The 27639-nt window shown below is 36.0% G+C and overlaps 1 protein-coding gene across 3 annotated transcripts in view; it reads left to right on the top strand.

Moving 5' to 3' along the window:
* Window positions 1-18086: 18086 nt before the first annotated feature.
* The window catches only part of LOC106468013 (protein TFG-like), a 107009-nt gene continuing 97456 nt past the window's right edge, over window positions 18087-27639 (top strand). For all 3 annotated transcript variants that reach the window (XM_022396293.1, XM_022396294.1, XM_022396292.1), the window contains exon 1: window positions 18087-18406. The gene's annotated coding sequence lies outside the window, so the exon portion shown is untranslated. The remainder of the gene's footprint in view (window positions 18407-27639) is intronic.

The raw sequence follows: 27639 nt of genomic DNA, 5'->3' as shown, positions 1-27639 counted from the left end.
TAAGTCTAAAACTGTGGAACTATGATAATGCCAAAATAACATGAAAGGTCTGTATTTAATAGTTTCCTTTATAATGTCATTATTATACTACTGTAGATTTGTCAACTTGACTCCAGGTATTTGAAGTTTCTAAACATGAATCAAAACCATTCATTCATTTTAGCCACAGAAAACACACTATTAAACTTAAAATATTTTTATATGTTTAGGTGAGGAATACATCACAATTTACTCAATAGTTTATGTAACAAATACATGATAACTATTTCTGAAGTATATACACAAACTTAAATCTGCATTGTTCATTTAAGAAATCAGCAGATGAGTAAAAGAACGGCCATGACAATATGAGAGGATTCAGAATTAGTAATGTAAATTAATGTAGTTGAACATTTTTAATACTTTTTGTTGTTTGTATTACAATGGAAAAGCTATTAATATTTTTTGATTACGTAAAGAATACTTATATCTATAGTTACTGCAATACAAGAAATTTTACATGATTATATTCGTTATTTCCAGGTCGGGATGTATTAATTAATAAACAATGTATACCATATAACTTTTGGTATTCGTTCTTCTTATCAAAAGACTAGAATGTCTTAATAAGAAACATAAAGTCCTGACCTGGTGGTTATGGCACTTAAGTCAATATTCAGTTCGTGGGTTCAAATCCTCTATCCGAGCTTGCTCGCCCTTTCAACCATGGGAGTGTTGTAATGTTGGTAAATAGTAGCCTAAGAGTTGGCAGTAGGTAGTATTGACTAGCTGCTTTCCCTCTAATCTAGTCTATCACTTCCAAATTAGGGATGGTTAACGCAGATAGGTGTAAGGTACTCTCCCTCTTCTAACAAGATTAGCTTTTCTCGTTTTGTGCTGCCCTCTATATGCGAAATTTTTTCAGAAACGCATGCCACAAGCCTTCATCCTCCCTCTATTGGAATCCAAACTTCCAACACGTCTCTCATGCAAATCATCATGCATCACCTCTCCACCAATAGGAGAGCAATACTATCGCGTGACACATGTAATTCCCTCTACACGGTCCAGTTCATATGTTCTTGTTTACACTATTTAGTTACCTTGAAGTGGTTTATTTTTTCATCTTTTTATATTTTTTTAACTTTATTTCTGACATTTCACAGTTGTGGAGTTACGATTGTAATAAAAAATTACTTCCTCGTTTTTCATACTTATGAATTCCGAAGTTACAGTCACCATTTCGATTACTTCTCCAGTGTCTGATGTCGTATTTTCAGCATTTTCAGGTGCAGGCGACCAGTCGTTCCATCGCCGGGATATTGAGCGGTATATGAGCTTAGCTGTCTCGCCTACTTCTGCCCCATTTCCTCCTGAGCCTATCGGACCAGGCTGTAGACGATTTTTATCGTTTCTCTCCTCACCAGGAGTTTGCTGCTCCTTTCTGATCAATACCTGATGATTAAGCTCGTCTGTCATCAGTCTTTTCAGACTTTATCTCTCAGATATGTTATGATTTGTCTCTTACACTTGTTTCTTATGGCCCTAGACCTTCCCCTCTTACATATCAGGGTTCACACGAACTGATTTGCCTCTCAACTGGGGGAGGGCCTTAGTATGGCTCGTCCCCCCACGGACTTCGGATCGGTTTACCCTTGCTTATCATCGAGCGGATTTTCCTTTTCTCGACCAACAGTTGTTGGGTTCGGTTCTACCTTTTTGTGGAGTGAAAGAGGCTCTTCACAGGAACCCTGAGGAGATTTAATGCTGACATCCTCTTCATCCTTACTTCTACATTGGTTCGTCTGTCGACTTTAGCTCTTGTGCTTCAAACATTGTTTGTTTGTTGTCGGGACCTCTTGGGCCATGATGTGGTTTTGGCATGGACCCATCTCCAGGCTCCTTATCTGAGGGACCTCCGCATGGCGCCGTTTTTGCAGCGTTATGTGTTTGACTCCATTCTTGAGTCTTTGTAGTCATAGGTGGCCTTGGCCTATCGACATTATACCCTTACTCACTCGGTTACTCGTTTGTCACAGTCAGATCTGAGCGTGGTGCCTATTCCTGTCCCATGACCTTCCACTTCCCAACCTCTTCCTGTCCCACATGGTTCCACATTTCGACTATTTACTTGATGATGCACGATCTGCTAATAGCAGTTCTGGTGACTATGTGGTCTATTCGGGCCCAGTGGAGGCTTGTCTATTGAGTTTCATTCATTTGTGGGGACCTTTTCTCACCAATGTCTGGGTTCACAAGATGCTCTTCACCTTTCTCTCCCTTCCTCCATTATCCAAAGATCCCATTCCCTTCCATTCTCCTCGGAATCCCTCGACATACCAGCATCCGCCAGAGGCAGTTCAGGACCTCATCACACAACAGGCTTTTGAGCCAGGTTCACATTGATTTATCCCATCTCAGTATCTTCACACTCCTCACCATAGAGACATACCTTTCTCTTTGGTGGGCATTTTCTCCGGGTCTTTGGATGGCCAAGGTGGACATTTCCAATGCGTACCTACACAGTTAGTCTGCTCCTTTGCTTAACATATTCATGCCATGGGTTTGTGCTTCCATATTTATTTGGACGACTGGTTTATTCTTGCTCATTCCGAATAAGAATTGGGCTGTCACACTCGTCAGCTACTGGCCGAAGTTGTGCAGGTGGGATGATTAGTCAAATTGAAGAAGTCTTTCCTTTGTCCTACCCAATACCTTATCCATTTGGGTGGTTTCTTTACCACCCATCTCAGTCGGGCCTAACCTTTTCTTCTCCAGCTCCATTCTATGGAACGGGCCATTCGGAAAGCCCTGTCTGTTCCCTCACTTACAGCTCGCGAGGTTCTATTGATTTTCGGGATGACCCCTTCCATACTCGGGATCCATTTGATACTTCTGTATACATTCCCTTATCCCTTGTAGACGATCTCCATTGGTGGTTGAACAGAGCTCACACGTCGGTAGGGGGCCTACTTCCTTCTCCATGGCCAGATTTACATCTGTTCACAGATGCATCCCTTCAGGGCTGGAATGCCTGGGTAGATCACTAGGAGATTTTGGGTTCTTGGTCTGTGGATGAGAGTTCTCTTCTCAAACTTCTGGCTGTTTGTCGGTCTTTGGATCAATTTCTTTCTCTTGCCAGCTGTTGGTGGTAATGATCCATTTCAACAATCACCAATGTGGCATCAGGTCCAGATCTCTAGGTTTTTGCGCTATGGATCTTCCCTTTTTTGGGCCAACAAACATCACATTTGTTTGATGGCGTGTCATGTACCAGATGCTTTCAATCTCGTAGGCGATTGTCTTTCCCGGCTGGATCTATTTCATCTCATGGAGTGGTCCCTGCATCTTGCCGTTTTTCGGTGTCTCTGTCTGCATCTGGCTACACCCCATACCATTGCCTTTGCCATCACTATCAATCACAAATTACCTCGGTTTTGGTCCCCTATCCTCGAGCCTTGGCTGTCGATTCCTTCAGCCAGAATTGGTCTCATCTGTTCCTTTATGTTTATCCTCCCATCTGTTTACTTCATTGGATGGTCTCATCCATGCATGGTCCTTCTGATTGCTCCTTACTGCCCTGCTTAACCTTGGTTTCCTCAGTTGCTCTACCTGCAGGTGATCCCTCCCCTTCCTCTTCTGTCCTGACCTACTCCATCAACTTCAGGCACTGGCGCTACATCCTGTGCCATCTGTCCTCCATACTTGGCAAGGAGTTCTAGTTTCTCTCACAGAGTAGCTTCACATTTAGTCCATTTCATTCACCCTTTTTCTTTGGCCATCTATCAATACGAATGGAGCATTTATCGCTTCTGGGCATTGACTCGGGGTTTCCAGGCGTCTGTCTCAATGGTTGCCTGCATCCCCGAGTTTCTCACGTGGCTCTTTGAGAGGGTTTCTTTGGTCTCCTCAGTTTCGGAGTTTTGGGCGGTTTTATCCCATACATTTCATTTTTTCTGCTTCCACAGGGTCTTTGCTTCCCCTGTCCTTTCCATGTTTATCAGTTTCTTCTGGCTTCATGCCCTTACTTTGTTGGCCATTGGAAGACATTCTATGATCGCCATGTGGACGACTCTGCACACGTTCATCTCCCACTACCTACTGTTTCTGTTTCCTTGGGGTATCGCCTGCCACCTGTGGTTATTCTACAAACTTCGCCATGGCTGTGACATTAGGTACGCCCTCACTAATGCTTCCTTTTTTCCAGGTGCCCCTGCTTCAGCTTCACTTTGGATCCTGCTCTGTCCATACTCAGAATGGGTTCCACTTATATGGCTATAACCATTCATAGACATCTTGATATGAAATCTGCACTGTAACCCATGTTGATTTCTATACATTTTCCATGACTATGTATGCTTACCCTTGAGATGGTGTATTTCACAAGATCACTAGAGTGTTAATTACTCGTGATAATTGCATCATAATATGCCAGTTCTAGACTGTACCACCTATGGAAGGCATGGGTAAAGCAGAAGGGGATTGCTGCCCATCCCTGCCATGCCTAGGTTGAATAAATCGGTGTGGTCTGCTTTTCAAAACATGGTTTCGTAATCACCCATTGCACTGTCTCGGGTGTTGCAGTCCGAACGGAATCTCCACTGCACTTTTCCTCCCCTTTCTTCCAATGGAGTACGGGAGTCCTTACAACTTGCTAGTTCCAAGCTGCATGGGTGGTTGACCATGGAGGCAACCTGCTGGATGGGTTCCACAAAGATGGCTGTAACCATTCAGTTCAGAGTAGGGTAGTGGTGTTCTGCTGGTGTAGAGGTTTCAGGTTGTCCATCTTCCCCTCTCGACTTCTGTGTTGTGGGGTACATAAGGTCTATTTGGCCTGTTCTTCCTTCTGCCCTTGGTTTTCCATCGTTGGGTGACAAGGTTTTTTTACCAACTTGGGGTCGTTTCAGGCTGGTTTCATGGTCACAGAGGTTGAGTGCATGTGATTGGCTTCCCTCAGATTCTGAATGACACATTCCCAGATCCTTGGCATAGGCTACTCTATGAGTTCCTGGAGTCGAATGTTAGGTTCTCTGTTGACTCTTGGACTTAAGGTGAAGACAGTATGATCCTCATCCTAATCTTGTGAGGATGCCGGTTCCCAGCAAGTGAGGTTTTGGATGTAGTTGACTTACCGAGTATGGTCCATCACGTCCTAGCCATAAGACACATCCTGACCTGTCCACTTTCCATCGTGGGATTGAGTGATTCTGATTTCTGTTTAAGATCACATTGCTGAACTATCGTCTCCCACGCGGATGTGCTCCCTTTAATGTTCTACCATGTCTGGCTTTCCTGATCATGTCAATGTTCCTGGCGAAGAGATACCAGGCTCAGATGTGGTGCGATACCCCTCCTTAGATCATTTGATCTGTTCCTTTCATTCCGGGGATGTCCTCCGGATGCTTCCAGGGGATACGACTGTACTTCCATCGCACTAGTCCCTCCTCCATATCAATGTGGGATTCAAGTAATCTTGTGAGAAAAGGGAGAGCACCATATCGGAAGTTAATTTTCCTAAATGAAAATATATTTCCAATAGGTACTTCCCAGTCTTCCTCCCACAATCTTCCGGTGCTGGTGCTGGCGTTTTCTGCCAAACTTCGAAGTGATAATTAGGTAGTGGCGTGTAGAGGGAGTCACATGCATCACGTGATAGTAGTGCTCTCCTATTGGTGAAGAAGTGACGCATGATGATTTGCATGAGAGACGTGTTCTAACTTTGGATTCCAACAGGGGGAGGATGAAGGCTTGTGGCATGCGTTTCTGAAAAAAGTTCGCGTATAGAGAGCAGCACATTATTCGTTATTAAAAGAATAGTCAAAGAGTTGGCTGTGAGTAGTGTTGACTAGCTGCCTATCACTGCTAAATTAGGGACGGCTACCGCAGATAGCCCTCGAGTTGTTTTACACGAACTTCAAAACCAAACCTAAATGAGTAAAGTCTCCTCAGTGACTAACCTTTTCGATCTATCTGTTTCTCTCTTCACAAATATTGTATAATATTTTTGAGTTGAGGAGAATAATGAGGGACGATTTATTTGGGAGGGTTTAGTCTCTTATATGCGCCGACCCTGACTATCTATGCTACCTGCCACTAACTTTGAAGTGATAGACTAGAAGGAAGGCAATTGGTCGAGATTAGTGGGATTGACTGTCACTTTATTACCCCACCACTTTTGAAAGGTGAGCATACTCAGCGACAGGTTTCGATTTCACAGCCTTCAGATTGCGAGCCGAACGATCTAACCACTATGATATGGGATATTATTACACTCCTGATAACTATGTCTATTAATATCTAAAATAACTCCATTCACCTAGCTAGGCATGCAAGTAGTGCAACAGCTAGATACCTGAACATTTAAGTATGCATAACACTTATGATGTATGTATATCCATGAATTCCTAAATATTCAAGTACCTCAATAATGTTTTAAAAATAACTTTAAAAATAGTAACTCGCAACATTAACTTATATGTACTTGTCTGAAATACAAGTACCTGTTACACCATTTTCAGCCCCCCAGTGGCACAGCGGGTTTCGATATCCGTGGTGGGCAGAGCACAGATAGCCCTTGTGTAGCTTTGTGCATAATTAAAAACAAACAAACAATACACCATTTTCATATCTGTCTTGGGAAACAAGTACCTGCAGCAGCTATTATAAATCTACTTAAGCACGAAACTGCTCACGAAAGGTATCTCATATCTAGAAAGGCGAAGAAGTACAGCTATTTTATAACCCCGTGGGCTTGCAATTGTCAATAATTGCTATTTCAGTTCCAGTTACGAACTTTAGATCCACAACAGTAAGTAAGAAAATCTAATAATTTAAATATAACTTGAGTTTTTTTTTGTTTTTGTTCTCAGAGTGAGTTATATTTATATCTAAAATTGATTCTGTATTCCAAATCTTCGAAGAATTGAGGAGAATTCTGTAACTAGTTCTTAAACAAATCCAATCTATAAAACCGAAATTCATTATTGGTTTCGACTGAACGGCAAAGCAAGGTTATTACGATGATGATATTATTGAATATAGGTTGTTTATGTATCTATCTTTCTTATCCATATTAAATTTATGAGATAAGACGTGTCTATCCATTGAATATTATAACGTTTCCCATAACTTCTAGGTGTGTGCCTCACTTTTATCTTCAAAGTTTATAGCGTATGAAGTCGCTTGAAGAATTGTCTGTCAACGTAATATATATTGTGCCGTGCCTTAGAATTTTTGAACACGTGTCTGGCGTTTCTATTTGAAGTTTTCGGGATATGAAGAATCGTGATGAATAGATTGTCAGCTAGTTGTATGTGCGTTCTGAGTTAAAGAGTTTGCGGATTCATTTCTTGTTGCAACATTGAAAACGCTTCGAATTTTGGGAAATAGCAATAAATTACAATGTTTATAATTTTATCATCATGTTTAACATATTTTGGGGAATAGAAATTGCAGTGTTTATAATTTTATCATCATGTTTAACATATTTTGGGGAATAGAAATTGCAGTGTTTATAATTTTATCCTCGTGATTAACAGTTACTCTTCGTCAACTAGAGATTTGCTGACGGTATTAAGTTTTTTCTATACTTTAAATGAATAACCAATAGGGTGATAGCCGTAAGGAAGAGAGTCGTTTTTTATCATTTCTTAATTTTTATGGAAGAATTAGAGGGCGATTTATATGCATATACATTATAGATGTTAAAAGCGGGAAGAAAGAGCATTTCAAAGAATAAGATAATGCGCTCATCTAGTAACCATGACAACGGACTAATTGCGTCTTCCTTGGAGTAAGAAGAGATAAGAAGTGCTCGTCTTAGTGAGAGCAGGTGAACAGCTGGAAATGTCCTTAGCTAACTAAGGTCTAATCAATACCATCTCAACACTTTTCTCACTGCATTAATTAGAATAGTTTCTTGGAAAACCTTTACTTGCATTGGCATTATACTTACATATACACTAATGTTATGTTAGTAATATTTATGAAAGCAGTTGAAAATTAGATGTAACTTTCGACTTAAATATCGAAACCACCCCGACTCTCTCTCTCCAGAAGATTATTTTTCTCGTCATTTACAGAGGAGCATCCCATCAAAAACTGAAAATACACACTGTACGTGGGGAGGATTTTTATCGATACAAGCATTTACTGCTTTTAGAAGTTCACCAGTGTATTACGTTCTACATTTTTCGTCAAGCTGAATGTCAGTTTTATTTCTACATTTTTTGATCTTGTAAGTAATACATACAGACACTGTAAACCACGTAAATATAAAAAGTAACGGTGAAAATAGCTCGAGCGACGTTGATATCGTGATTGGCAACATATAAAAACATAAAACTTTAATAAAAATATTTCAACCATTCAAACAAACCCCCAGCTAATCAGTTTTATTTGGCCCGGCATGGCCAGATGGTTAGGGCGATCAACTCGCAATCTGCGGTTCGCTGGTTCGAATCCTCGTCCCATCAAACATGCTCGCCCTTTTAGCCGTGGGGGCGTAATAATGTCACGGTCAATTTCATTATTCGTTGGTAAAGAGTAGCCCAAGATTTGGCAGTGGGTGATGACTAGCTGCCTTCCCTCTAGTCTTACACTGCTAAATTAGGAACGGCTAGCGCAGATAGCCCTCGTGTAGCTTTGCGCAAAATTCCAAAAACAAACCAGCAGTTTTATTTTAATAACCAACTTTCAGAGATCATAATGTTTTATAAGAAAATCTTTAACACCGCTTTCCTTATTTCTTGGAAAATACCTTGTAAAAACTATGGAAGCACAACGCTTGATTAAAAAACAAACAAACACTAATGTTCAGATTGATTGAAATATCGCTAAAATCCTTTCATAAATTATCTACTTCTTACAGAAAAGTTTTGTTTTTTGAAAACCAGTGTATTTCAAAATTTAAAGGATCAAATCATGTTCTCTCTCAAAACGTTCTTGTTGTGTGTCAGCGGTAAGTTTACGAACTTACAACGATTCTCCACAGTGAACAGAGTACAGATAGCTCATTGTGTGGTTGTGCCCAAAAACAAACAGTCACAGGATATACAACATCCTATGTTGTATATTATATGTACATACATAATATGAACTTGAAATCTTATCTAAATGATTAAAGAATAAATAAAAATATGAAGTGCTTTCCACTTTGAATGTATATTAGTAAAGCAGTTGAAGGATGACAGGGTTTGACCTTCAAGTCCTCCGGTGGATCAGCGGTTAGTTTACGAGCTTACAACACTAAAATCCTGGGTTCGATTTCCCCTGGCGGACAAAACAGACAGCCTAATGTGGCTTTGCTCTAAGACAAACAATTGCCCTTCTAAGACAAGAAAAATTAAATATCTTTGCGTTTTGTACAAATTTTCATGCAGGCTTTCTACATTTAGTTAACATTCTTGTGAGCAGGATGTAAGCAGTTTTAACCATGCATAAATCCCCCGCTTTAGGCTAAGGTTACATACTAAAGTGGCCATTCCATACTCTTTGTCGAATTTCGGATTTTGACATTGTAAGTTCGTAAACTTACCGCTGACACACACCAAGAACGTTTTGTGAGAGAACATGATTTGATCCTTTAAATTTTGAAATATACTGGTTTTCAACTATGCTTCTGAATAAATTCTCTGTATTTTTGGCCATGGCCAAGCGATTTGGTGAATCAAATGTTTGTAGTACGAACTCAAACTTGATCTCTTCTTGAGCATGTATAATGAAAACTGACGTAGGTAAATAAAAATTGTACGATGCTGCACTGCTCTCTCTTGAAAATATGATCTCAATACAATCCTACGATATCTTTGTCTAGTGATAAAATGATCTGTTTGAAAGAATTATATCCATACAATCCTACAATACCCTTATCTAGTGATGACATGATCTGTTTGAAAGAATTGTATCCATACAATCCTATGTCATCACTAGATAATGGTATTATGATTTGTATGGATATAATTCTTTCAAACATCCTACAATACCATTATCTAGTGATGACATGATCTGTTTGAAAGAATTATATCCATACAATCCTACTATACCATTATCTAGTAATGACATGATCTGTTTGAAAGAATTATATCCACACAATCCTACAATACCATTATCTAGTGATGACATTATCTGTTTGAAAGAATTATATCCATATAATCCTACAAGTATTCTTGTCTAATGAAAACATGATCTGTTTTAAAAGTATGATATCAACAGTGAATACAATCCTTCGGTATCCTTGTTTATTGAAGATGTGATCTTTCTTTCTGCTCCAGGTTATTCTGGCGTTAAATTGAAAGTGAATATTGCAAAAATATTACCCTAGGACTTCTATTGTTATATGTGTACAAGAAATATTTTATTCCCTTTTTATATTATTTAGACAAATCATTCATGATGAACAAACAAAGATGAAAAAGGCAGCAGCTGCCTAGTTCAAAATGAAACTTGTAGAGAAAGTCTTGAAGAACATATCTACAAAAGTATCTCAAAAAGAAATAACTCAGAGTAACTCTACACGTGTTACTCTGAACAAGGCAGGTGCTACCCATTTCAACTTTGTTTGTTACTTTTAGTTTTAGTGTTTTTTTGTAAGTGTTCAGTTTATTATTTTTGTTGTCTGTATTAATTTTGTTTCTCTGTCAAACAACTAATTTCTCCTATCTTCCTGTTATTGCGATAATTATTACCAGACTGTTGGTGTCAGTTTTACCTGCTAATACCATACCTTTAGATAAGCTAATGCTTAAACTGGAACCGTGATGCTTACAATGGTTTACATTTTGTTCAATATTACGAATATTATCTAATTGAAAATATATTGTATATTACATTATCGGAAATATACTTCTAAAGGAGGGAAATACCACTTTCCTGTAAATATAAAGCTCATTTTAAAAATCAACGAGTATTGTGCAGACATACAGAGTTTTGTCGTATTTTACAATAATGGCGGTTAAAGAAATCATAATATCACTGTATTTTGTGTTGCGATATAAAAAGCACCAGATTGAAGAACGTAGTGTTAAGTAGTGGTTGGTTGGTTGTAGTTAAGCACATAGCTCTACAATGAGCTATCTATGCTTTGTCCACCACCGGTGTCGAAACCCGATTTCTAGCGTTATAAGTCCGCAGTCTTACCCGCTGTGTCACTGGAGGCTAGGGTTAAGTAGCTTGCTATCGTTATGTCAAGACTAAGTATCACTGTTTTTTGTCATATTATAATTTCAATATGATTCTTTTAATATTAAACTGGATATTTTATAACACTGAAATTCCACGTATATTTCTAAACTTAATTGATAAGGAAACTTTGTGTTCTGTCGATCAAATTAGCCTGTTACGAGTTCTGTGAAGGTAAAAGTTATAACCTGCCTTTCACAGATATTACAATCTTGGGTCTTCTTAAAGCTGTGAGAATGAACTGTTTAGCCAACAATATATGTATTAGTGGATGTTAGTTATACTTATAAAACATTTCTCAAGAATAAGTGAGTAAACAAGTTTAGCGGTCTCAAGATCACTTAAATAACATGTCGCAAGTTGGATACACTCACGGTTAACGATCATTCTAGTGTTTAAAAACATGTCACTAAGCACCTTTCCTTTGGGCGCAGGTTGTTGTTTTTGGACGATAAGAGCAGTGACCTGAGGTGAAACATGCTCGTCCTATAATTGTAGAAACTCTAACTATAAACGTATTTTTGTGTGAAACCAAAGAGGCTGTGGGTAGGATGTTTTGCACAAGCATAAATTTGTTATTATTATTGTTTTGTTCTACGTTAACCAATGTTCAACTGCAAACCCAGTAACATCTCGTGATGTTCAGCTTACTTAGTAGATTCGAGCTAGGCCTAAACAGTATACTAACCATTAGTAATTCCATAGGAAAGACTGCCTCATCTCTTTAGCGTTGTAAGTCCGAAAACTTACCGCTGTCCCACCGGTGGACCATGTGTATCAGATAGCCTGCTGATAAACAAATAGTTGGCATCACATGTTCTGTATAAATTATACGTAATATTCCGATAGTTTTATCCAGAATCTGCTGGTTTGGTATTTGGTGTTTCCAACTTAAACAGCGCCATATGCAACACAATAGGCAGATCAGAGACCCCAAGGATCGGAAATAACCGTTCCTAATTTAGAACTGCTGACCAGGTGGAATGTAATCGGTTAGCAGTAACTACCGCCTATATAGCTATTCTTATGAGATTCACTTTTATAGCAGTATATCTTGTGCTCGGACCATGAACCTTCAATCCCCAACCAGCTGCTGGTTTCAAAAGCATATGTATAATGTTTTTACTTAGATATCCTCGCTGTTAATGGTCATTTCGACTGTATACTTAGTAACACCTCATAGCATTCAGCGGACTTAGACTAGGCCTGAAACTAATCACTAGCGACTCCAGAAGAAACGTAGCCTACTTTCAAAGGCATATCTGTTTTAATACTAATATCGAGGACTGTTTGTTACAGAAGTACTTCTATAATGATTCCCCCCCATAAACTAATACTGAACATCATTAGTTTCAAGGGCATGTCTACAGTGTTCTCACTCACAAACAAGCATTTAAGGATTGCCGGTTTTCAGTAGGATATATATAAAACGATCCCACTTCTATACAAACGTTAAAGACTGCTGGTTTGAAAAGCAGACTTATAACGATCCCACTTCTATATTTACATTTAGGAAAGTTGGTTCCGAAAAAGTATTTAGGTATTTTTGTGGTAAATGCAACTGCTACACAATAATACACGACTTCTTTCGTCGATATCATTCAAAGAAAGTAAGTGTATATATATAGTTCTAAGGTGGTTACCACACATACTAACATTGATAACTACTGGTTTCAAGAGCACGTGTATTACGTTAACACTTTTTCCTAGAACCGATAACCAGTTTAAAGGATTTCAAACGCTTCTGACGTTCCTGTAAAGCATTCTGCTGTATACTTGTAAATGGTGATTTTTGATTTCAAAACAAGGTTTATAAGTTCTACGCTGTTATTCCAACGACTAGATACAACGCGTAAGCGTGAATATAAAGCTTCTGGTAAACTGATAACACACAAGAACTTCTTTCAGAATAGTGCTGAGGACATTCTAACAACTTAGTACAACTGTTGTACACAAAAACATATGATTTATTTTGGTTTACCTACACCATCCAAAGAAACTATGTATAAAGTACTAAGTTGGTTTTTCTGGCAACTGAATACATAAAAATATACAACTTCTTGTGGCATACCGACAATGTTCAAATAAAGTATGTGTAACTTAGTTCTAAGATGACTTTCTGACAATTTAATAAAATTAGTAAATAAGAATTAACAACATCTTTTGTTATGCCAATAACACGAAATTTAACAAATACACACACACACACAAAACAGCAACTGGTATTTGAAAAAATACATAAAAGCGTATACAAGGAAATCTGTATGGAACTTCAGTACTGACACTACGTATGGAATCTCAGAACTGGCACTACGTATGGAATCTCAAAACTGGCACTACGATTGGAATCTCAGAACTATAACTACGTATGGAATCTCAGAACTGATACTCTGTATGTAATCTCAGAACTGAAACTATGTCTTTAATTTCAGCAATAACACTTTGTGTGGAATTTCAGCACTTACACTACGTATGGAATTTCAGCATTTGCACTACGTATGGAATTTCACAATTGACACTCTGTATGGAACTTCATTACTCACACTATGTATGGAATTTCACCACTTTATATGTAAATTTCATGTTAAAAACAATCCTAAGTTTGAAGTGAATCTTCATAAGTGGGTGTTCGGACAAATCTGTACTACTGGTTTCAGTAGAGAATTGGTTTCAAGTGCTTAACTGGTATTTCAGCAAATAAGTACATCATAGTTGCTATTCTGGTGCTGAAAAATCAGATCATTTGATTTCAGGAGAGCTTGTAAAATGTACTTTGCTGGAATTTCGAAATCCTAAGTTAGAACTGGTGAATATGGATAAGGCTTCCTCTGGTGTACTAATAATATAAAATAGATAACGTCGAAAACTATGTTTTAGGTATTATTATTATTCCAGTAACTGTGTTAAAACTGGTCAATATGGATGAGGCTTCCTCTGGTATACCAATAATATAAAATAGATAGCGTCGAAAACTATGTTTTAGTATTATTATTATTATTCCAGTAACTGTGTTAAAACTGGTCAATATGGATGAGGCTTCCTCTGGTATACCAATAATATAAAATAGATAGCGTCGAAAACTATGTTTTAGGTGTTATTATTATTCCAGTAACTGTGTTAAAACTGGTCAATATGGATGAGGCTTCATCTGGTATACCGATAAACTAGACCTGGTAGTACCAGGAACTTAATTAATTGTTGTGCTTGTATTACAGTAACTTAGGTACATCAGGTAAACTTGAATGAAGTTTCTTTTGATATACCAGTAAAATAACACAATTTGTGATAGAAACTGGTGATATTTCAGTGCTATCTTTGACATACATGCAAGTCAGGATACATTGTTTCGGAAGGACACATAATTTTTTTACTGGTATTTCAGCAAATTAGTGTAGCTAAGTTATATAAGAATCTAAAGCTTCCTTTAGTTTATTTTTTAAATTTTAATCGATAGTTACAGCCAAGAAGGATAAGTAACTATAAAAGAAAAACGACAAGAGGCCAACTAGTTTTAGAAGAACGTTAATAACTTATGCAGCTGTTATAAATCTGAACAGCTCATGTCTGTTTATAAAAGGTGTATATAAGGTTATTTTTGTGATGCTCCCGAAACTTCTTATGAATCCTTTTCAAAGCAAAGCAAACTTGTATTTTACACAGTTCTCGCCAAATACTTAATAAAAGCGCAGTATTTTAAAAGCACTATCAGGTTGCTTATGCTTTATTATAGCATACTTTTAAAACGCAGTCACAAAGTGCGAAGCGCGATTTTATCTTATTCTTTTTAGGGACTGATAACGTACGCCTAGTAATTCCGCTAGATTCTGGTAGAGATTTGAAATTGTTTCAACGCGCTTGTGATGAATTTTGCAGAATTGTAGGGAATTGGGGACTGTATTAGCTTCATTTTGTTGTTTTAGACTGTTAGTTCAGCTTTTTAAGCCGTTTTAAAGGTTTTATAGAAGAACAAGGGATAATTTATCATTTTATTAGTAGCTTTATATACATTTTAATTAAAAATAAATGACCAATTGCATAGAACTTGTTTAAAAGCGGGATTTTAAGGGAACAGAATTATTTCGATACAAAAAGAAAAAAATTTATCTGCTTGTCTTCTTTGCCCTATGGGTATTCGTTTATAAAATTGATCTTCAAGAAACTCAATTTGCTTGAACGTTCACAGATGACGTGGGTTGGAGACTCTCATCTAGTCACAAAGGTCAGAGTTGACCGTGAAGTTTCCACAGCTGTATGTCTGTTTCTATCGTACGAAGTAAGTTATGTGACTAATGCACTGTTTTCTTTTGAACTCAGTTAGTTCAGAACAGAAATGGTGTATATTCCGGAGGAAAATAGTTTGCAATGATTTGTTTTCCTTTTTAACCTTTTTTACAAGTTTCCGGCATCATTATATGCAGACAGTAATGGAAAAAAAATAACATTTTGATGTAAATGTTTGGAAATTATAGACTACAATTCTGCGATTGTGTCTATATATTAATTGAACGATTTCCTTTATTACTTATATATTTACTTATAGGCAACTGGAAATAATACATCTGTATGTATTATAACAAAACTAGTCAATACTGTGAAAGTACAACGATTTTCATTAAAAAGTTAATCGCGGACACTTCGCTTTTCACCAAATAACTCTAAAATAAAGTTGAGTATAAATCAATGATTTAATTTGTTTGTTTTTGAATTTCGCGCAAAGCAACACGAGGGCTATCTGCACTAGCCGTCCCTAATTTAGCAGTATAAGACTAGAGGGAGGGCAGCTAATCATCACCACCCACCGCCAACTCTTGGGCTACTCTTTTACCAACGAATAGTGGGATTGACCGTCACATTATAATGCCCCCACGGCTGAAAGGGGAAGCATGTTTGGTGTGACGGGGATTCGAACCCGCGACTCTTAGATTGCGAGTCGAGCGCCCTAACCACCTGGCCATGCCGGGCCTTCTAAGTTGTAACAGATACAAAGCGGATTTTTTTTTCGAAAGTTGCTTGAATCGATATATAAGAATTGTGTAGCATTTATTTGTTTCAGAATTTATCGCAAAGCTACACAAGGCTACATGCACATAGCCATTACTAATTTTAAATTTGTTAAATAGAAGAAAGGGTTAATGAAGAGTACCTATCGCCAACTTTTGGGCTGCTCATGTGTTACTGAATAATGAACTTTGCCAGTCATTCTTATAGCATACCCACGACGTCAGAGTTCAGAGCGCGTTTTTGCGACGATGGACTACTAACCATGAAATCCTAGTCTCTCAGTCTGAGCACAATAATCACTAGGTAACGCGCTGTTCACATAAAACATAGAGGTAAATATTAAACAGGCATATATATTTCGGTATTGGACATGGGTATAGCTGAAATAACTGTCCGTCTGTGGGTCAGCGGTAAGTATACGGACTTACAACGCGAAAATCCGGAGTTCGATTCTCCGCGGTAACCCATCGTGTAGCTATGCACTGAAAAACAACAATCAAAAATTGAAATAACTATATAGTTACTTGAGCTAGACTAGACAGCGGAATGCAATGTGACAATATATGTCGTCTTGACTCTAAGCCAACTATATAGTTACTTGAGCTGGACTAGACAGCGGAATGTAATGTGACAATGTATGTCGTCTTGACTCTAAGCCAACTATATAGTTACTTGAGCTAGACTAGACAGCGGAATGTAATGTGACAATATATGTCGTCTTGACTCTAAGCCAACTATGTAGTTACTTGAGCTAGACTAGACAGCGGAATGTAATGTGACAATGTATGTCGTCTTGACTCTAAGCCAACTATATAGTTACTTGAGCTAGAGTAGACAGCGGAATGTAATGTGACAATGTATGTCGTCTTGACTCTAAGCCAACTATATAGTTACTTGAGCTAGACTAGACAGCGGAATGTAATGTGACAATGTATGTCGTCTTGACTCTAAGCCAACTATATAGTTACTTGAGCTAGACTAGACAGCGGAATGTAATGTGACAATGTATGTCGTCTTGACGCTAAGCCAACTATATAGTTACTTGAGCTAGATTAGACAGCGGAATGTAATGTGACAATGTATGTCGTCTTGACTCTAAGCCAACTATATAGTTACTTGAGCTATACATTGTCACATTACATTCCGCTGTCTAGTCCGTCGTCTTGACTCTAAGCCAACTATATAGTTACTTGAGCTAGACTAGACAGCGGAATGTAATGTGACAATGTATGTCGTCTTGACTCTAAGCCGCCTCCTCGATTTTTAACTTTATTTGTGTTTGATCTTAAGCCATTAGTTTATTTCTATATTTTCGTATGCTTCGCGTTGAAACTTTTCCATTTCTTTCCCAAACGTTGTTTAAATGTACGAGTTCGTGTTTTTTCATGTTTATATTGAAAAATCCGATATACAACTTTGCTTTCTGTGGAATGCGGAATAGCGAAGCGTGTTTTTTTTAGTTTTCAAACCATATATATTCAGACGAAACTGAGTAACAGGTACAAGTCACTTTCGCCTACCTGTGATTGCCTAATGGCATGCTAACCAGCCTTCTTTCAACGTGTTTTTACCCACGGGTCATGTTAATAGACTTCTCTTCTTTTTTTCCAACAGGTTAACAAACTTTGGACTAAACTTGTGCTGATGTGTTGGTAGAAAAATACATTTAAACGTAACCAACTTGATATTTTGCCAGCAAAATTAAGAAGATGAAGCTGGTGGTAGAGATACATTTTTTGCATATTACAATTTGTGAGGCTTTTAAATTATAGATTATTTTAAAGAACATATTCATTTGAAATATCAATTAGCTTTTAGGCCCTCATGTATTTACAAAAAGGCTCCTAGCTTAACTTCTGCACAATGCCACAGGTGTATAATTAATGTATTACATAATTACAATGAGACGTTTATAAAACTATGTTTTCGGATCTATTTTTTGTCTCCTACAAGCCAGTGTACAAATGGTGTTTCTTTCAATTAAGAATGAGACGAGAATAAAAAAAATTCTATTCAAATGTGATTTTAATCACTTTTGCCAAGCATAAAAGGCTCATCATTAAACCAGCTTAAGCAATGCACACCAGTGTATTATATATTCTACTACATACAAATATTATTTGAGATATATTTTTTAGCTCCGTATGTCCAGGAATGCTGATGAATAAAAGGCTTCGTGGGAGTGTCTTGTGGCAGACGAAAGATATGAAGGAAATGGCATTTTTTGTACATCTCTGATCCGAAATCGGTAAGAGCTAATTAAAAATATAGCTGCAGTCAAGAGTCATTCTAATGCTTCAGTTATATCTAAATATCCCCCTTTTTTTTGGCTAGGCCAGGTGTTTTTACATTAGTTCCGCATTATAATGGTTTTATAATGCTCAAAAAGTGATCATCAAGAAAAAAGTTTTTCACTTAATCTGCAAAGAAAGTAAGTACAGTGAACTACAGTAAAATTCCTTAACATTATAATTATATTTCTCATGCATTTTAACTCTTAACTAGTAAATACCCCTTGAATATTATGGAGCTTATATTGTCAAAAGTATTGGCTATAGTTAATTAATATGGTACAAACACTGGGTAAGATTTAACACACTACGTTAATAAATTTATAATATTGGTATTTTAATTGTAACTATTTATAAACACTACTGATAGACCACAACTATGTATGTCGTATTAAAAATGAAATAAATAATAATTTGTTACTAATACTTACCATAAACTCCGACTTCTAAATTACTTAAATAAAATTGATATTAATTATAAGTTACCTGATTAACCTGATTTACGCCTTAAAAGTTGTTGTTCGGGAAAATTGATAATATCATGAACCACAACAATGGTTCATAATAGGGATCGCACAGGAATTTGCTGAAAACAGAACATTCGGGAAAAAAACATCTTTAAAAGCAGATCTATTCTTGAAACAACACTCAAAACCTCCATTTTTAATACTTAAGACCACCCAAACATTGATAATAAGTAAAATAAGTGATTTCACGATTGTTAGACAAAATAAATTTTTTCATATTATTATTATTGTTGTTGTTTCACAAACGGGCAGCAAAATTGGCTAGATATTTTGCACCAAAACCTAGGCAGATATAATATATGAAACGCTGCGAATGTCCATGACCTGTTGAAACTTTAAAATATTTGGATATAAATACATAATAGATGCAATGTTTTTATGAGCCGCTACCTTTGTATACTCAATGTGTGTTAAACGCGTGTTTACGCGAAACATCAGCCACCGGGCTCAGTAAATAATTAACTTAAAAGTCACGAAGTTTTACTTAAAGCCATGTTTTAGACATATTTGTTTTATTTGAAAAGCTGCTTTCCTATTGGTAGAATGCTATACACGCTTAGTGGGGTTTGTGTCTTACTCTAGAAACATATTTGCCTATTGCTGTGCATCAACAAAGGCAACATACAAGATAACTTAAAATTGAGAACTTAAAATGTGCAGTTGGAGATCTACTGCTGACAGCTACTCAAGCTACAAATACCTATTAGGACTTCACTATCAAATTATTGCAAGTGATATCTACTGTAGTGTGGATTGCACGAAAATTTTGCAAAAAAAAACTGTTATAATTTTGTTATAATGAGAAATTTTCTAAGTCCTTCACTTTCCGTCATAAAAAAATCTGGTGTTTTCCTGGCGTGTGCGTTAATTGGAAACTACAACTTGTGCATTTTGTTGTTGCATATCGTTACTCGAGTCGCTATTGTTCATCGTTACTCGAGTTTGCTATCTCTACTTGGATTTTCGGTACTATATTTCCGCAAGTTTTTAAAAGTGGACGACTACCATAGTAGATTTCTCTACTCAGACGACGGGGGTAATTCTTTCCACTGTTTCTTAACCTTAGCTGAAATCATGAGTGTGTATTCAATATTTATTCCCACTGCACTATATCATATAGCTATTTATAATTTTAAATAGTTGGTGTTAAGGTAGCGGTTGAAAAAGTTGTCGATAATTGACAGCTAACACTAAGTTTGTCACTGTTGTCTATCTTGCATGCATTATTTGTGTCGCCTTATTCTAGCAAACACTTGTGCACAGCAGACTGTTGAAGAACATACATATGTGTTATGTAGCCCTAATAAGATAAGTATGTTACTGAATCTGTTTACATTGCATTAATCTGTGTTGTATTATCTTAGAGGAAACAGTATTCCATTCTGATGAGATTGCTTTGTTGCTGATCATTTTTTGTTACATTACACTGTGACGTTGATGGAAGTCTGTCATTAACTAAGTGATGATGCAATCTTTGCCTACAAGAGGGTCCGAACAACTTTACATTTGGTTTGCTGTAGTTGCATATCAGTACATGTGTTTATTCTTTGTTGTACATTTGTTTTTTGTTTTATATTTTGAATAAGTTCATTGTGGTGGATGGGTGGAAAAAGCCAATGCAGCAGTAAACTGTTGAAAAACATGTAACATTCAACTCAACGCATATGCACGTATGTATTCCTATTTTGACCCTAATAAAATTGAAAAGTACTGTACACATGGAGTCAAAATAGGTATTTATAGCTTCAGAAAATAATATAGATACTATTTTCAACCTTGTTTGTTTATTTTTTTAGAGTCCCTAATTGTAGGCTTGAAAATATAATTTATGCATTTTGTTACAATTTGTTTCTGTACTCTTTTGACAATCCAACATAACCCCTTTTTAAATTAACAGTTTTTATTAATCTGATATATATCTGGCACCTAAACAACTACTATGTTTGTAATATCCTAGTTGAGCTCTGGTATTGGGCGAAAGGCCGCGTCAGTATTGGATATAGCACATGTAGTATGGTTGACATATTATAGTATGTTCTATTTTTCTTTCATTCGTGAGTTCTTAGAACTAGTGATAAACTATTATAATATCATATAGCAGACTTTGAACAAAGCACTAACATCATGTAATAACAACATACGTTAATATCCAAATTAACCAGAGAATAATATACATTCACAGAAACCATGAAAATGTGGTGTTTCAGCGTCCAACGTAAGAGCAACGATTATAAAAGGTTATTTCTGGCCACACAGAAATGAAGTTAGTGTCCAAATTAGCCAGGATATTATCGCAGAAACGATGGTCCTTGTGATTTAAGTTCATAGACAATCATAAGTTATACGTTTTATATTTTACGGACCCGGATATATGCTTCCCGTTTTTTATGTTTTTTTTTTCCAAGTCTTTGTCTTGTCCAGTAAAGGTCAGCCATGAAAAGTTGATACTGCTTTCTACCTATGATTCACTATAAACTGTTTTTAAGTTGTGACTTGTAAATAAATGAAGAAAACAACTTTTTCAAATTATAAGTTTGATAAAAAATAAAGTTTTACAACTCAGTAACTTAAAATTACATGAATAATGGCACAATCTCGACATCGTCAAATATTACACATTCATTGTAGTGTAGTTTTAAAGCAACACGCATTTGTTTTTTTATAATATCAGTTACAGAAACTTAAAATTTTAAACTGATATTTTTTACGGTGTGAAAAGTTCAAGTGTGTGTAGCTGTAATAAAAACAGACATGTAAGCTCAAGGGTATAAATATCATCCATCTACAAAATGACCAAAGTAAAGGCTATAGAAACCTATACCATTTTAATTATGTTATGCTTAAAGTTAAATCCTGGAGACTGGTCACATTTTCACATGGTACAACTATGATATATTGCTTTTGATTACTTACAGTATTTTCCTGTTTGACTGTTGTCAATTGGAAAACATGAATGATTAGTTAAAAACATAACATCTATAGAAGTTTCTGTTCCACGTTAATGTTAAAGTTATCATGCAATCGAATATAAATGACTTGCTGAATGTATTTATATTTTACCTTGATAATATACCTTTGGATATTTTTAGACAGAATTGTTTGTTATATTCAACAAGAATCATTGCAATGTAATTCACTCTCATATACTAAATTACTGTTGTAACCAAAATAGTAAATTATCGTTTTGTGAGCTAATGTCGGTGAAAGCAACTTACATTTTTCATAGTCACATTCAAAGAAAACGCAAAAATAATTTAGGTGTTTGTTAAAATGATAAAAACATATTTTCCAAACACTTTACAGTTAATGAGAATAAACAGAGATTGTTTTATTCTATGTTAAATTTTTAGAAATATTTCATGAAAGCTTTTTTTAGCAGTTAAGGTAACAATAGCTAAATTTGTTCTAATCAGTACTTAAGTGTAAAATAAGATTTTAACTGAATTGTACCTGGCTTGCTAACATTCTTGTTTGAAGTTAAGCAGAAAGCTACACAATGGGCTATCTGTGCTCTGCCCATCACGGGTATCGAAACCCGGTTTCTATCGTTGTAAGTCTGCAGACATACCGCTGTTCTACTGGGAGTCGCTAACATTCTCCAGAACGGTAATTTAACGGGAGAATGATAAATACTTACAAATCAGAAGATCAATAATAGTTTTTTTTTTTTAGTTTTGTAGTCGACTTTGGGAGAATCGTTTATGCAACAAAATTTCACAAGTTTTCTACAAAAACTTGTATTTAAGTATTTGTAACAATAAAGCAGGTCTTATTTCCAATCTGGTAAAGTGTTGATGACTAATATTTATAAACTAAGCTACTAAATATTCAAATAATTACCAAGTACAATATATATATAAGCATTTCGGATGAAATAATTAGTAATATAAAGCTTGATTTGTTGCCATTTCATTGGTTGGCGTTAGCAGCATACAAGGTGTGCGGTCGAAATGCTGCTTTACTGTTCTCTCTGGAAACTCGCATATAAAGGACCAGTAAGTCAAATTTTTTAAAAACGATTATCAATCTTATTTTAATGCAATGTCATACAATATAACAAGACGTTATATACCATACAATCGTTTAACAGTTGTAATAATCTTAATAACTTAAATTTTAGTGTTGAGCGATTAGCACTTTTGCATTTCAATTTGATATTTACGATTACAATAATTAATTGTTCTAACTAAATCATTTAAAAAAAAGTGAAAAAAAAGACACCGAAGCAATGAAAAAATAATATAATAGATGACTAGGCGTCCATCATTAACTCCATAAATAACATGAGATATCATATAAAAAACATTGGCTAATAATAGATTACTTCATGTTCATTAACTTAATATATAATATGATATGTCATAACAGAAATAACAGTTAATAGTAGACGACTTGACGTCTATTAACTTAATAAATAATAGAAAACGTCATACAAGAAAGATTAGTAATTTAAAACCTAGATTAGTTTCTTGATTTTTCCGAAAAACATTATAAATACGAGATAGTTTGTGTCTACATCTGTATACGCGTGTCTTTACGGTATATATTTAAAGGATAAATCACATTTTGGAAAACGTAACTAGACGTAATAATAGGAAGCATTTCAGAATTCTATCATCAGTAATCTAAAGGTATGAAACAAACACAATGATAATTACAACAGGAATATGATATAAGTTGTAATACATAAGAAGCAAATTATTTAAATATAAAAAGTGTAATAAGAGAAAACGAAAAGGAAATAATTAAATTAATATAGATTTAAATCGAATGAAGAATGTGTATGACGGTAGAAGAGTTTTTATGAAGTTATGCACAAAGCTACACAGTGGGATATCTGTGCTCTGGCCACCACGGGTATCGAAACCCGGATTCTACCGTTGTAAGTAGCTGTGCTACTGGGAGGGGCAAGTTTTTATGTATAACGTTTCTTCTATTAGAAGTTGGTGTCATGTTTGGCTGTTGAGAGAATTTTAAGGTTGGAGAGAGAACTCGGGTGCTCTGTTTCTATATTTTGCTGGTAGATAGTAGAGTTGAGAGGGAGTGTAGCCGTTCAGTTTTTATAGATATTCCCATATGTCCAATTCTCATACTTTAAGGTAACGTTTGGTTTCACCAATATAAGTCTCCGCACGTGTATAACTAGACGAGATGTGAACAATAGGCAGTCGGTATACGATTTTTGTAGCGGAAAAAAATTTTTAGTTTGAAATATGGCCTACAACCTCACCTCTTCCTATCTAGCCCTTCACAAGTACATTTCTTCCATACAAAGCATTATTTTTTGAAATGCTACCTTATGCATTTATTGGTGAAAATTACTTACCCATTCTTAACTAATATGTTTGTCAAACCACCGAAGATATCCACTGTATCCAAACTTCCTTTAGACACCTGCTTACCATACCTTGGAAGACAGAGCTCCCTTACCACAAAACAGTTGAAAAAATTATGTAGCTCTTTCTATCCTCAAATTGACCTGAAAGGTATTTTGGAACTTAATTTCAGACTAAAAATTTTTCTCCGCTAAAAAAGATAGTGTGCCGACTGCCCATTGTTTACATCTCGTCTACTTATACACGTGCGGAGACTGTAAGGCCTCCTATATTGGTGAAACCAGACGTCACCTTAAAGTACGAACATTTGAATATATGGGAATATCTATAAAAACTGGAAGAAAGGTTACAAACCCTCCCAACTCCGCTATGTACCAGCACAATGCAGAAACAGGTCATTCGATTTCTCTCTCCAATGCCAAAATTCTCTCAGCAGCCAGACATGATACTGAACTTCTAATAACGTGGCACAATAGTGTTTCATAATGTGGTTTGCCAAGGAATTTCACCAAAATTCTAATAGAGCACACGGGCAAAAAACATCTTAAAAAGCAGATTTATTCTTGAAACAACACTCAAGATCTTCAATCTCAATGGCTAAGGATGCTAAAATATTGGTGATAGCAAAAAAAGTTGATTTTTCGATTGTTAGACAAAATTCATACTATTATTACTACTGGCCCGATTATAGGGCTATCTCGAATTTAAGGCGACCCCGTTTTCAGAAACTATGGGAAAGAAAAAACTGAGTATCATAACGTCCTTTTTTAGGTCCACAAAATCAATACTATAACAGAACAGCCTGCAGATGGATTAGTTAGAAGAATTGGCGATGACCTTGAGCAAACATATGGTGCGCATGCGTACACGGATGTTATCTAGACATACAGGAATGCAACAGGCTAGACTAGAGGGAGGGGGCCTGTGGTCGGCCGCGATTATAAGGCAACTATGAATTTTACAGCCTAATTAATGATAAAAAAACATCTCCTTATAATCGGGCCAACACGGTATTATTCATATTTTTCTTGTTCCACAAGCCTACAGAAAAAGTGGCTATGAATATTTTATTCAAACCTCGGTAAACCTACTAATAAAACTCCTGCACAGGTAATAGAACTGTTTTATGTTGATTCTTGAAAGAGAAAGTTTGTTTGTTTGAAGTTAGCCACAAAGCTCCATAATGGGTTGTCTGTGCTTTGCCCACCACGAGTATCAAAACCCATTTTCTAGTGTTGTAACTCCACAGACATACTGCTATGCTACTAGGGGGATGAAAAAGAAAGATAGATTTTATCAGTTTTCATCGTTAATGGCCAAGTTTCTTTTCGAAGCCATTCAAGCATCGAAGCCTACTGCAAAAACGGCTAGGTATATTGCGCCAAAATCTCTGCACATTTACTAAACAAACTCCTGCGAGGGATGTAGAGCTATTTTTAATTTAAATCTTGAAAGTCGAGATTCCACCGTCTAAAATATTTTAAGTTCTTTAATGCTACCAACATAAGTTCTTCGAAACCATTTAAGCATCGCAGAAATGTAGAAACCATTTTAGTACCGTTATACTAATTGCAAATGATATTTTTTTATACTGGTCGGAAATGCTTTGTTCTATTAGAGTAAACAATGTGTATATTTATAATAGTGTCTCCAGCCTTGTTATTATTTATTATAGTTTTACAAGCCGCTATACAAAAAAAAACGGACTATGAATATTTTAGTGAAACCTGGTCAATAGTAATGAATGCAGTATTTAGTATGCTATAGGGTAGTTTTAAAACTAATTCGAGCGCCTTCGTCTTTTCGCCCTGAAGAATTTTTCAAAGTCCTCCACTTTCTGGCATTGAAAAAATCCGGTATTTTACTAAAGCGCATTAATTGGAAAATAATTTGCGCAACATTAATTGAAAACTGTCACATTGAGGATTCATCATTTCTCAAGTTCGCTGTTGTACTGTGTCTCTACCTGGTTTTCTACGACAATTTCAATGGGTTTTCTAACAGTAGACGATTACCATAGTAGATTTCTCTACTCTTGTGGGTGGAGATTTGTTCTATCGATTTTCGCACTTCGCTTTTTAAACGCGTGTATACAGAAAACCTAAAGCACAAAACCACCTGTCTCAGTAAATTATGGTTGGGTGGTAAAAAAAAAGCCAATGCAGCAGTAAACTGTTGAAAAACATGTAACATTCAACTGAATGCATATGCACATATGTAGCTTAACATTTTTTTCTCCATAAATGGACAGAAAACACAAGATAGTTAAAAATTGTTAATTTAAAAAGAGGAATAGGGATCGTCAAAAAAGTACAGAAACAAATTGAATCAAAATGCAAAGATTGTGTTTTCAAACCTACGACTAGGGACTCAGAAAAGTAAAACAAAAACTAAACTGGAAATAGTGTCTCAAACTACAAATTCATATTCTTCTCCACTAAAATTGATAAGTACTGTAAAAGAGACGTTATACATAAGAACTCTTCTACCATCTCTAAATAATACACATTTTACATTTGATTTAAATCTATTATAATTTAACTGTTTCATTTTTTGCTACATATTATCTATTTTCTCTCATTCTACTTTTTATATTTAAATTGTTCACTTATTATGTATTAGAAATTAGATCATATTTCCTTTGTAATTACCATTGTGTTTGTTCTGTACCTCTAGATTACTGATGATGCAATTTTGAAGATTCTGAAACGTTTAATAAATGCTTCCTATTATTATGTTCATGTTTTGCTTTTTTATATAATTGCCTTTTATTACTGACTAACAAATTTTTGAGTGTGTTCTTTTTCTCTGACTAAAATTGGGTGCTTTGCTGTGTTTGTCAGGTTGTTTCTAACAAAGAATACCACTTATCAAGCCGTTTGATATGCATTGTGGGAAATTTGTTTCGGACTGATTAGCGTGTCTCTCTGCTTGTATTACTCAAGGCTTCCCTGGTACTTTGGAGCCCATAGTGATTTGACGTGCAAGTACTTAGAGTTTTTACCCAATGAAATCAAATAACCAGACCTGCTGGTGTTACAGGGAATAAAGAAAACCGAAAAATAATACTGTATCATACGAATGTTCACAAACGCAGTGTAATTATTTAACACATCTTATATTTAGTGCACAGTTCAACATTGAGAAAAAAAAAGAAAGTGTTTATTTCCTCTTTTCTGTAAGCTTTGTAGATAAGATAATGATGAAACCAGTGCCTCTCAGTTCTTTTCTGTTAATGGACATACAAACAGTGCTCAGTTTTTATGAACCAATCGAATCTAAATGTATGTATTGTTACGTCTCTGGTCATTTGTTAATTTCCGGTAT

The sequence above is a fragment of the Limulus polyphemus genome, unplaced genomic scaffold (genome assembly GCF_000517525.1).
Source record: "Limulus polyphemus unplaced genomic scaffold, Limulus_polyphemus-2.1.2 Scaffold2832, whole genome shotgun sequence".
Lineage (NCBI taxonomy): Eukaryota > Metazoa > Arthropoda > Merostomata > Xiphosura > Limulidae > Limulus > Limulus polyphemus.
Note: the sequence above shows the minus strand (reverse complement) of the source record. Positions and strands in the feature narration are given on the sequence as shown.